General features: G+C 42.7%; 1 long non-coding RNA gene across 1 annotated transcript; it reads left to right on the forward strand.

Moving 5' to 3' along the window:
* Positions 1-213: 213 nt before the first annotated feature.
* LOC115207614 (uncharacterized) lies at positions 214-1,226 on the forward strand. Its single transcript, XR_003881029.1, has 2 exons — positions 214-563; positions 727-1,226. It is a non-coding gene; the product is annotated as an uncharacterized LOC115207614 (long non-coding RNA).
* Positions 1,227-12,398: the final 11,172 nt, after the last annotated feature.

Consider the following 12,398-nt stretch of genomic DNA (forward strand, 5'->3'; position numbering starts at 1 on the left):
AAAAAACAAGGCTAAATCATGCTCTCTCTATTCATTTGTCACTCGTCTGCAGGTATGTTTTGATGTGAGAGAGGAAGCCAGTCCCGTCATCGCCACCTCACCCGCTCTTAAGATAACCTTCGGGCCAACTGGGGGCCCAAGGCTGGTTAGGAGACACCGCAGCTGTGATGAACTGAGAATATTAGGGTAGCACTGTAATATATGAATTGTAAGTGTTGTTACATAGATGCTGTGTTCACGATGCATGATTAATACATAATTCAAGGTTTATTTGATGTAGTAAATAAATAAATGATTTATTGATGTATAGATAAGAATTTAAATGTGATGTAACATGTAAATTAACGTTAGGCCATTGTCTGTGTTTTTATGTTCCATCCCGGAACTAACGTTCTCTGTTGTGTTACTGCTACGGAATTTGTTAATTGACTGTGTGCAATCTAACTTAAGCAGATCTTAGTCTGTCATAATTGTTGCTGGCAGAGGCTAAGAAAGACAGTAAAGGGACTTTCAAGGGACTTTAAGGATTCAAGAACCTCTTTTCAGGACAAGCAGCCAACGAGGTATTTTGTTCTACCTATAGAACTTTGTTCATAGTCTCGCCAAGTTCCATTTGTATTGTCGCGCCAAGCGCCATTTGTATTGTTGCGCCGAGCGCCATTTGTATTTCTTTGTTTCAGTACTGTATAATTTATCAACGTTTACTGTGTTCATTCAAACATATAGTTCTCACGGCGTGACGTGGATGCATCGGAGAAAAAGACCTGCAATGCAATAAACGCCCGTTTCAAGGAACCAACCTGTGTCTGTTGTCGTGAAGAGAGCTACAGTGAGAACTCGCCTGCTCAACACGGGTAGGAGAGACAAGAAGATCGCCGCGGGTAACGACGCAACGAAGATCCAGCAGATCAGATAAGCAACGCCCATGACAGTGTCGGCTTAGCGACAGCAAGCAACGGTGATTGGACTGTGTTGAAAGCGCAACTTTTCAGGCCAAAAGCACTCTACCACAACATTCAAGTTAAGGTGGGATGAGAAGTGGTTCTACTTGGAAATTGCAACTAAGGACTCAGCTCTATGAATCGTACATACTGTGCTTAGCCTACATGTTTTGGGGATAAATCGAATGTGCTGGTGTTTGTGGTTGTTACGTGTTACGAGATTTAAAGGGAAACTTAACTCCATAAGCAAGTGAACACGTTTTGAGTAAAGATAAAAGATAATCATACATTGAAATTAAGATTAGTGTTTTATGAAAAGTGGTGTTAGCCAAGCTTAAAGAGCAATTTAAGCAAAGTTTAAAAGGTACCTCCACTGATGTGAAATTCCTTTATTATGTGAAGTGATATGTGATTTAATGCATTATATGCATATTCATTCTGTGATTAAGGTTTATACTAAGTTTATTTGTACCAAAGTAATTTTCAATCTTATTTTGAAATTGAAGTCAACTTGAAGTCTAGCTAACTGCTGATAGTTATCTTGATGCAATACTGAAGTTTATATTTAGAAGTTAGGCTACCCACCTAGTCTTCACACAGTTAAGGAATTCATACAGTTATTAACCTTCCTGGCTAATCAAATTTAGGCCTACTGTAGCCTACATTCACCCATAGCCTAATATAAATCCAATTCAAGCTCAATAGTTGAGACACACATACCACATCCATCTCAAAATGTCAGACACAAACACTGAGACATGCCGTGAAATTACCAAGTCACCTGCTCAACCCGACGCGACAGACACAGAGTCTGCAGAAGAAGTGGAAAGGCTACGAAGAAGTGAAAGAACCCGATCTCTAACAGAGAAAGGAAAAGAACTTCAAGAAGAAAGGCTGAAGAGTGTACAACGTCGGTACAGGATCATCCATGAGAAGTGGAAGTATCATGCAAGAATAGGCAAGGAAATATTGACTCATTCGGCCTCCGAGGACGAATTAAATGAGCTGATTGAGAACATGAAAAGCACCTGTTCTGATGTACAGGTCATTTATGATGAGTTACGTAGAATGCAAACTCCTGAACCAAACCTGCGACGCAGAATTGACACGTGCATTTCGCTTTCAGGATTTATCATTCAAAAGGCAGAAAGGCAACTTAAAGGGCATACATCAGATGAGGAGGAAGAACCTTGGCCCGATGTTGGCTCGATCCTAGACTCAACAGGTTCTCTATCAAGGCCACCGTCTCGTCGATCAAAATGTGTTTCTATCCACTCTAGCATCCACTCAGTTAAAAGAAATGAGGCTGCAGCTGAAGCTGCCGCATTCAAGGAGATTTTGGCAGTGTTGGATGAACAAGGGAAGCGATAGAACTTCAAAGGCTAGAGGCTGAAGGAAAACAGCGGCTGACACAATTTGAATCTGAGAACCTAGCCAGACAACAGGCAATGCAAGACAAGCGTAGAAAGCTTGAACGTCTAGAGGAAGTGAAGAAGTTGAACGCTGCAAGAGCTCGAGTAAAGGTCTACGATCAAGTCGAAGACAATTTTGAGACCACTGACTTTTTGCATGATGTTGAACCAGCAGGAGAACTTCAAGTTCTTAACCTCACAGTTCCTCCAGACCGCCCTCAATCTCTACCAGTCACAACGCAAGCCCTATATGCCTCAAGTCCCTCATTCATTCCTCAACCTCTACCAGTTACAAGTCAAGCTCTTAGTTCCCAAAGTCCACAATTGGTACCTCAAGCTCCACCAACTTCAGTGTCCATGCATCAAGTGCAGAACAGCTCTGATCTGGTCAACATGCTAGCAGAAGCTATAAGTGCCAATCGTCTCCCAACACCAAAGCCTGCATTATTCACTGGAGATCCTTTGAAATTCAAAGACTGGCAGCTATCTTTCGAAACATTAATAGACAGGAAAAACATTCCAAAGAATGAAAAACTGTATTACCTAAGAAAGTACTTAGGTGGTGCCGCAAAGAAAGCTGTTGAAGGATTTTTCCTACTAGGCACTGAAGCAGCATACGACTCAGCCTGGCAGCTGTTGCAAAAACGTTTCGGAGACCCATTCATAATTGGGAAGTCCTTCAGAAACAAGCTGCATGGTTGGCCAAAGATAAGCTCTAAGGATGGTTGTGAACTAAGAGACTTTGCAGACTTCCTCAAGAGCTGTGAGGCTGCAATGCCCCACATTAAGACATTGGAAGTTCTCAATGACTGCAATGAGAGTCAAAAGATTCTGCTGAAGTTGCCAGATTGGCTGGTATCCAGTTGGAACCGCAAAACGATGGAAGTCAGACAAGCCAACACTGGGTACCCACCATTCAAGGTGTTTGTAGACTTTCTATCAAAGGAAGCAGATCTCGCTTGCAATCCTATATCCTCAATACAAGCGCTCAAGAGTGTGGAAAGCGAGAAACCAAAGCATCCACGAAGTCAAACCATTCAAGCAAAGACACTGTCCACAAACACAACACAGAGCAACATCCCATCATGCATTTTTTGCAAAAGAACAGGACATGTCCTCGTCAAGTGCAGAAAGTTCAGTGAACAGACAGTTCAAGATCGTGTCAAGTTTGTGCAAGCAGAAAAGCTTTGCTTTGGATGTTTGAAGACCGGTCATCACTCAAGAACGTGTGATAACAAGAGTACGTGTGAAAGATGTCAGAAGAGACACCCGACATGTTTGCATGATGACAAGTTCAAGGAACATCAAAGGTTGACACCTCCAAAGGTAGACGACTACTCAAAGCACAGGGCAGACACCAAGGAAATAGCTGCAGCAGCAATTACCAACAGAGTCATACAAGAAGGCCTAAGCACACAAACATCCTCAATCATACCAGTCTGGGTCTCGTCCACAAAACAGCCAGATCAAGAAGTTCTCGTCTACGCTCTCTTAGACACGCAAAGCGATACGACTTTCATCCTAGATGAAGTAGCCCAAGACCTCAACACAAACAAAGAGAATGTCAGTTTGCGGCTGTCTACAAGGTCAACAGTCATACCCTGCAAAAAACTGACAAGTCTACAAGTGAGAGGGTACAACTTAAAGAAAAGGATCCCATTGCCACCACTTTTCACACGAGAATTCATTCCAGCAGACAGGTCGCACATTCCAACTGCTAAAACGGCTCTAAAATGGCCTCATCTGGAACAATTGGCAGACAAGATTCCACCACCACTGGATTGCGAAGTAGGCCTTCTGATCGGCTATAACTGTCAACAAGCCCTTCTTCCAAGGGAGATCCTGTCCGGTGAAGAAAATCATCCATATGCACAACGAACTGATCTCGGCTGGAGCATTGTTGGCTGCTCGACTCAAGCAAGTGACTACGGTGATGCAATAGGAACCAGTTACAGAATCATAGTGCGACAAGTGACACCGGCCGTGCAGCCATCAGTTGAGCTGAAGAGAGACGTACACTTTGTGTGCAAAACTCAAGTCAAAGAGATCAATCCAACAGACATAATCAAGGTCCTCGAATCTGATTTCGCAGATCACACTGCAGATGACAACCCAGTTTCTCAGGAAGACCTTCTCTTCTTGTTTAAAGTGAAAGAAAGTATAAGGCAGAAGGAAGACGGCCACTATGAACTCCCATTTCCTTTCAAGACGGACAAACCTAATCTCCCAGACAATAAACGAAGTGCAGTTCAGCTGAAAGAGTCTAACTGGCTGAAAGGACCCAACTTTCTTTGGCAGCGGAGTCTTCCACGTGAAGAGGAAATGGTGGGAGAAGTAGAAACAACCGACCCTGAGCTTCGCAAGGCCCATGTCCACGCAGTCAAGATGAAAGAATTGAATTCAATAGTGAATCGCTTCATTAAGTTTTCTGACTGGTCCAGAGCAGTGAGAGCCATCGCCAGGCTCCATAAATTTGTCAGGGAATTCAAAGGACTCACCAAGAAACTAGTGGAAGCTTTCCAGGGTTGTAGAAGCTCATCCTAGTGCAGACGGCATGGCGTGAAAGCTGAAGCTACTAGTCAGTGACACTACACTTGGTAAAGAAAAACCACACACTAGATCAGTCCACCTTGAAAGGCCTATTCACAAGGTAGTTACCTTACTAGAGGCTAACTAAATCACATACGTCATTCAGACTTAAAACATTTTATTAATTATTTTCATAATTTTGTTTAAAAGAAAATCCCACATTCCAAGTTAATGAGTGATTTGGTGGGAGTGTAAGTGTTGTTACAACGATGCATGATTAATACATAATTCAAGGTTTATTTGATGTAGTAAATAAATAAATGATTTATTAATGTATAGATAAGAATTTAAATGTGATGTAACATGTAAATTAACGTTAGGCCTTTGTCTGTGTTTTTATGTTCCATCCCGGAACTAACGTTCTCTGTTGTGTTACTGCTACGGAATTTGTTAATTGACTGTGTGCAATCTAACTTAAGCAGATCTTAGTCTGTCATAATTGTTGCTGGCAGAGGCTAAGAAAGACAGTAAAGGGACTTTCAAGGGACTTTAAGGATTCAAGAACCTCTTTTCAGGACAAGCAGCCAACGAGGTATTTTGTTTTACCTATAGAACTTTGTTCATAGTCTCGCCAAGTTCCATTTGTATTGTCGCGCCAAGCGCCATTTGTATTGTTGCGCCGAGCGCCATTTGTATTTCTTTGTTTCAGGACTGTATAATTTATCAACGTTACTGTGTTCATTCAAACATATAGTTCTCACGGCGTAACGTGGATGCATCGGAGAAAAAGACCTGCAATGCAATAAACGCCCGTTTCAAGGAACCAACCTGTGTCTGTTGTCGTGAAGAGAGCTACATGAATCATATGCTGTCTGTCGCTGTTCTTACCTCTTTCCCTTTCTGTCTTCTTCACCTCTCTCCCCACCTCGTCTTTCTTCCTCATTTTATAATGGACACCATATGTGCATTGAAGTACAGATTGAACTTGAATTTATAATATTACAATTATTTATCATAATTATAATGCATTTATGTATTTATAACACCTGGATGATGAACTTCTTTCAATAAAGCATTTCACATTCTCCACTGGTTGAAATTAAGTATCTCATTGAAATACTATCCTGTGTCCTCAGATGAATGCAGATGAAGGGAGATAGATATGCATCGGTTTTTTCTGTATATATGAATTACAAATCAATCATGTTTCTACTCTATTGCATAGTTACAATATGTAATCATTGATGTCGCAGGAGTGGTAAACACTGTTGAAGTGTATAATTGTAATAAATACAATTGAAGTCGGAAGTTTACATACACTTAGGTTGGAGTCATTAAAACTCGTTTTTCAACCACTCCACAAATGTATTGTTAACAAACTATAGCTTTGACAGTCAGTTAGGACATTACTTTGTGCATGACACAAGTAATCTTTCCAACAATTGTTTACAGACAGATTATTTCACCTTGTTAGGGATAGGGTCCTTTTTTCTCAATTTCTGCATAACTGACGTGCCCAAAGTAAACGGCCTGCCCAAAGTAAACGGCCTGTTGCTCAGTCCCTGAAGCCAGGATATGCATATAATTGGTACCACTGGAAAGAAAACACTTTGAAGTTTGTAGAAACGTTATAATAATGTAGGAGACAATAGATACACAATAGATATGGCAGGAGAAAATCCAAAGAAAAACCAACCAGATTTTTTTTTTGGAGAGCCCATGTTCTTACAATGGAAAGTATAGGGAAATAATTAAATCTAGCTCCCAGTATCCAATTCCTATGGCTTCCACAGGGTATCAACACTCTATGTTCAAGGTTTCAGGTATGTTTCTTCCAAAACGAGTAAGAAATATGAGTTTTAGTACTCGGACACACTATTGGAAATTTGTGTATGCGCGTGCGATGAAGACAAGACGCACCTGCTAATATCAGTTTCCTATTGAACATACTTCTTTCCGTATGAAATATTATAGTTTGATTACATTTTAGGGTATCTGAGGAGTCAATAGAAACGTATTTTGACTTGTTTTAACAAAGTTTAGAGGTAGATTTTCGGATTCCTTTCTCTGCATGTTGAACGAGTACATGACTCAAATCGATGGTGCCAACTAAACTGACTTTTTGGGATATAAAGAAGGATTTTATCTAACAAAACGACTACATGTTATAGCTCGACTACATGTTATAGCCCTTTGGATGACAAATCAGAGGAAGATTTTCAAATAGGAAGTGAATATTTAATCGATATTTGTGAATTTATGAACCCTGTGCCAGTGGAAGAATATTTTCATGTGGGGCGCCGTCCTCAAGCAATAGCATTGCATGCTTTCACTGTAATGGCTACTGTAAATCGGACAGTGCAGTTAGATTAACAATAATTTAAGGTTTCAACCGATATAAGACACTTGTATGTACCTAAATGTTTAATATCCATAATTTGTATGATTATTTATTTGAATTGCGCACCCTCCACTTTCAGTTGTCCTGCTAGCAGGACACCTAGCCCTAACAAGATTTATAATTCACTGTATCACAATTCCAGTGGGTCAGAAGTTTACATACACTAAGTTGACTGTGCCTTTAAACAACTTGGAAAATTCCAGAAAATTATGTCATGGCTTTAGATGCTTCTGATAGGCTAATTGTCATCATTTGAGTCAATTGGAGGTGTACCTGTGGATGTATTTCAAGGCCTACCTTCAAACTCAGTGCCTCTTTGCTTGACATCATGGGAAAATCAAAAGAAATCAGCCAAGACCTGATATAAAAAATTGTAGACCTCCACAAGTCTTGTTCATCCTTGGGAGCAATTTCCAAATGCCTGAAGGTACCACTTTCATCTTTACAAACAATAGTACGCAAGTATAAACACCATGGGACCACACAGCCGTCATACCGCTCAGGAAGGAGACGGGTTCTGTCTCCTAGAGATGAACGTGCTTTGGTGCAAAAAGTGCAACTCAATCCCAGAACAACAGCAAAGGACCTTGTGAAGATGCTGGAGGAAACAGGTACAAAAGTATCTATATCCACAGTAAAACGAGTCCTATATCGACATAACCTGAAAGGCCGCTCAGCAAGGAAGAAGCCACTGCAGGAGGGACTGGAGGGACTGGTGCAGGAGGGACTGGTGCACAAAATAGATGAGGGAGGAAAATTGTGGATATATTGAAGCAACATCTCAAGACATCAGTCAGGAAGTTAAAGCTTGGTTGCGAATGGGTCTTCTAAATGGACAATGACCCCAAGCATACTTCCAAAGTTGTAGAAAAATGGCTTAAGGACAACGAAGTCAAGGTATTGGAGTGGCCATCACAAAGCCCTGACCTCAATCCTATAGAACATTTGTGGGCAGAACTGAAAAAGCGTGTGCGAACAACGAGGCCTACAAACCTGACTCAGTTACACCAGCGCTGTCTGGATGAATGGTCCACAAATTCACCCAAATTAATGCGGTAAGATTGTAGAAGGCTGCCTGAAACGTTTGACCCAAGTTAAACAATTTAAAGGCAATGCTACCAAATACTATTTTAGTGTATGTAAACTTCTGACCCACTGGGAATGTGAGGAAAGAAGTAAAGCAGAAATAAATCATTAAATGTCAGGAATTATGAAAAACTGACTTTAAATGTAGTTGACTAAGGTGTATGTAAATTTCCGACTTCAACTGAACATCATTCAACTAATGGAGTTTGATATGACTGAAAAACAATGTCTCAGAGATTCGTACTTGAACCGCACCTTTATTTGTCAAGAAAGAGTACATGATCAGTGAATATATTCAATGTACAGACTACAATGTGGGAATCTCATGCATGGTAATAACTACAGTACATGTGTATATAGGACTTGCATCCTTGGCACAATAAAGTTATTATATTCTACTCTATCCATATGCTTCATTAATGCCATTCAGACTTGAAGTTGATACACCAACTATCATAGCTGAGGTTCATAGAGAGGTTCTGAACTAATATTCATACCAAACGTTTTACGGTCCATACACAGATTGGCTACATACTGTAGCTAGCTACACATCCATAGGCATACAGTTGTTTTTATCATCCACTACACAATAAGCAAGTAAATAATTAGCTTGCTTTAGCTGCATTGCATGGCAAACTTACACAATTGTACATTCAATTTGCAGTAAATGCTTTAGCTGGCTAGATTCTTTACATCCACTGTTTCACAAGATGACAGCCTGGTTTGCTGGTTTTCTCAGGAATCCCTAAAACATTAAACAACACAAATTACAAATTCATTCTCCTAATACTAGCTAGCCAGATAACATGCTAAATCGTAAATTAACTTTATGACCAAAAAATATGCACCAACATTTGTCTCTACATTAACATATTCCTCTCAATTATCATTTTTATGCTTGATTCATTATGACGTTATAACCACTTACATCTGGTTCCACCATAATGTTTTGTCAGCCATCTTTGTTGAAGAATGCCACAAGGCAAGGGTGGCTCGCGTCAAAATTCGTCATTGGAACCACTCGATATGATTGTTCATATATAAACCTTGGGACCCAAAGGCATAATGAGTGCTCTAACTCCCACCTGCGGTATTCTGGAGCAATGACGCCGTGACGCTGGGTAAGTCCCACGGTGCAAGCTCGATACATTTAAAGGAGGATCCACTGTATAGTCGAAAACTGTATGGAAATTATATTTACCATCTATTATTCTTTCTATTCAGTGCTTCAAAAATAACAATTTTGAAGCTTGAATTTTTTGCAATTGAATTCTATGATAGGCTTAGCATTTAGTCATTTTAACTATCATTATCTGATTTATTGGTGAGTAAAATACATTTATTCATGGTATTTCACGGAACACTTTGATTTTGCATGAATGACTGAGGTGAAAGATGTGTGAAAGCCCAATGAATGCAGAATCAAAGGTTCTGAACGTAAGATAGGGTCATTACAAGTGTTATAAGTTTAGAGTTTTGTAGAGTTTTGAAAATATACCACTTATACCACTTGTATCTGAAAAATGTGCCAAAGTGATTGGGAAAAAACTGTCATGAATGTGTTGGTGCCTTTCTTCCCTCCCAACTCTGGCTGGTTTCACGTGGGTAGAGAATTTGCTGTTTGAATTAGAGATGGATGTTGATGGGCCTGACCTTTCATTTGCATGCTACATTGTGCATGTTCCACGAGCAGAGACTGCACACTTTGTCTCACGATCACTGACAGGCAGTGTGTGCGTGTGTGTAAATTTGTGAGCAAGGCTGTAATCTCTTAGTAACACAATCCTTTCTCTCATTGAAAAAGAGTGGAAAGACAGACGAAAAGGGCATTTTTTAATTTGGTCTCTTCCAAGGAAAAAAACCTCTGTGTCACGACTTCCACCGAAGGTGGCTCCTCTCCCTGCTCGGGCGGTGCTCGGTGGTCGTCGTCGCCGGCCTACTAGCTGCCATCGATCCCATTTTCCTTTTCATTTAATTCTGTCTGGTTTTACACACCTGTTTCTTGTTTTGTTGATTTCGGTGGCTTTATATTTCCCCGCAGCAGGTTAGGCTGTGCGTGGGATTATTTTGCTGTAGGCAACATGTAAGGGGTGCGTGCCTGCACCACGGGCGTTGTTAGTTGTTTGTACGGTGTTACCGTGGACATTTTTCTTGTAGGCATTACGAAGTTGAGATTTCTCCCCTGTATGTGTCGTGTTTTTTCGGATCTGCCAAAATAAACGGTGGAAATTCCTGGAACACTTCTGCTCTCCTGCTCCTGATTTCCCCCCCCCCCCGTCCGTCCGTCCGTCCCGTTAGAGAGGCTACGATACAGAATCCCGCGCCACATTATGGAGTCAGCAGGAGCTGACGCGCCCTCCACGTCCATGGAGGAGCGCGTACAACAGCACACCACCATACTCCACCATCTCGGGACAGCCATGGATCAGGTGATGGCAACGATGGAGAGATGGGAGAGGCGTGGTCGGCCTACCCCTACGCCCAACGTGTACCCACCTGCACCGTCACCAGTGCCATCACCATCCGGGCCCAGCTGTGTTCGGCTCGCGCTCCCGAGGGAGTATGATGGGACGGCTGCCGTGTGCAAGGGTTTTCTGCTCCAGCTAGAGTTGTATCTGGCAACCGTTCACCCGGCTCCTTCGGGAGGAGAGAGCGTGAGCGCCCTCATCTCCTGCCTGTCCGGTAGAGGTCTGGAGTGGGCCAACGCGGTCTGGGAGGGACCAGACTCAGCGAGGGAAAACTACACAGAGTTCACCCGCCAGGAGGGGCGAGCGGCGGGTGAGCGTCTGTTCCTTCTGCGGCAGGAGACGAGGAGCGCTCAAGACTTCGCGCTGGAGTTCCGGATCTTGGCAGCCGGCTCGGGGTGGAACGACAGGGCCTTGATCGACCACTATTGGTGTGGCCTACGTGAGGACGTCCGCAGGGAGCTAGCCTGTAGAGACGCAACCCTCACCCTGGACCAGCTAATGGACATGTCCATCAGGCTGGATAACTTGTTGGCTACTGTTAAAGTTGCGTCAATTCAATTCTGGTATCAGAACAAAATAGTCAGCACATAGTAACTTCTGATTTATTTGTACTTTAATTAATGCAAACACATGTGTGGTAAATGGGTGGTTCGTATATATACGGTCTCTCTGTGACACCTCGCAGGGCAGACAGAGAAGAGGACGACACATCCTTTGTTTCTCTCTTATATACTCTGACAGAGTTAGTTCCCGCTCAATGCTGGCCTGTCAGAGGGAGGAGGAGCGTGGTTTAAACTTGCTCATCCTAACGTCGGCGTGCAGGCAGGTCCCAGCCTAGTGACGCACTTCCTGTCGCAGGGTGTCGTTCTTCCTGTCTTCAGCAGTTGATTTATCCGTAGTTCATATACTTAATATTGTAGCATAGCTTCCCCAGTATATTATATAAGTTATGCAAACAAATAGCCAGTTCAACCCTAACACTACCCACGGGCGTCCGGACGGGGTCCTTTTGGTTCCACCCCGCAGCACCTCTGCTCCAAACCCCATGGAGTTAGGAGGTGCTGCAGCGAGGGCGACCGGAGGAGGAGCCTCCTCCCGCACTGGAAGTGGTCGGAGAGGGCACACTACCGAGCGGTGTTGGAGGGGCTCGTCTGGGAGTCAAGATGGCAGGCAGGGCACTGTTCGGATACCTCAGGTGAGTCAGCACCAGGCTCACCCAGAGCCCCCTGTTGGTCACATGTTTGTTTTGATTTCTTTCCCTGAGTTTTTCCCTCATTCCCAGCATAAGGCGCTAGTCGATTCAGGCACAGCAGGGAATTTCATGGATCGTGGTTTCGCACAGATGTTAGGGATTCCCCAGGTTCCGCTGGATAAACCCTTTCAGGTGCACTCCTTAGACAGTAGACCACTAGGGTCAGGGGTGGTCAGGGAGTCCACAGCGCCACTGGACATGGTTACGCGGGGGAATCATGAGGAGAAATTTAGTTTTTTCCTCATTGATTCTCCTGCGTTTCCAGTGGTGCTGGGGATTCCTTGGTTGGCCTTTCACAACCCTACAATT

This window comes from Salmo trutta, chromosome 14 (assembly GCF_901001165.1).
Source record: "Salmo trutta chromosome 14, fSalTru1.1, whole genome shotgun sequence".
Taxonomy (NCBI): Eukaryota; Metazoa; Chordata; class Actinopteri; order Salmoniformes; family Salmonidae; genus Salmo; species Salmo trutta.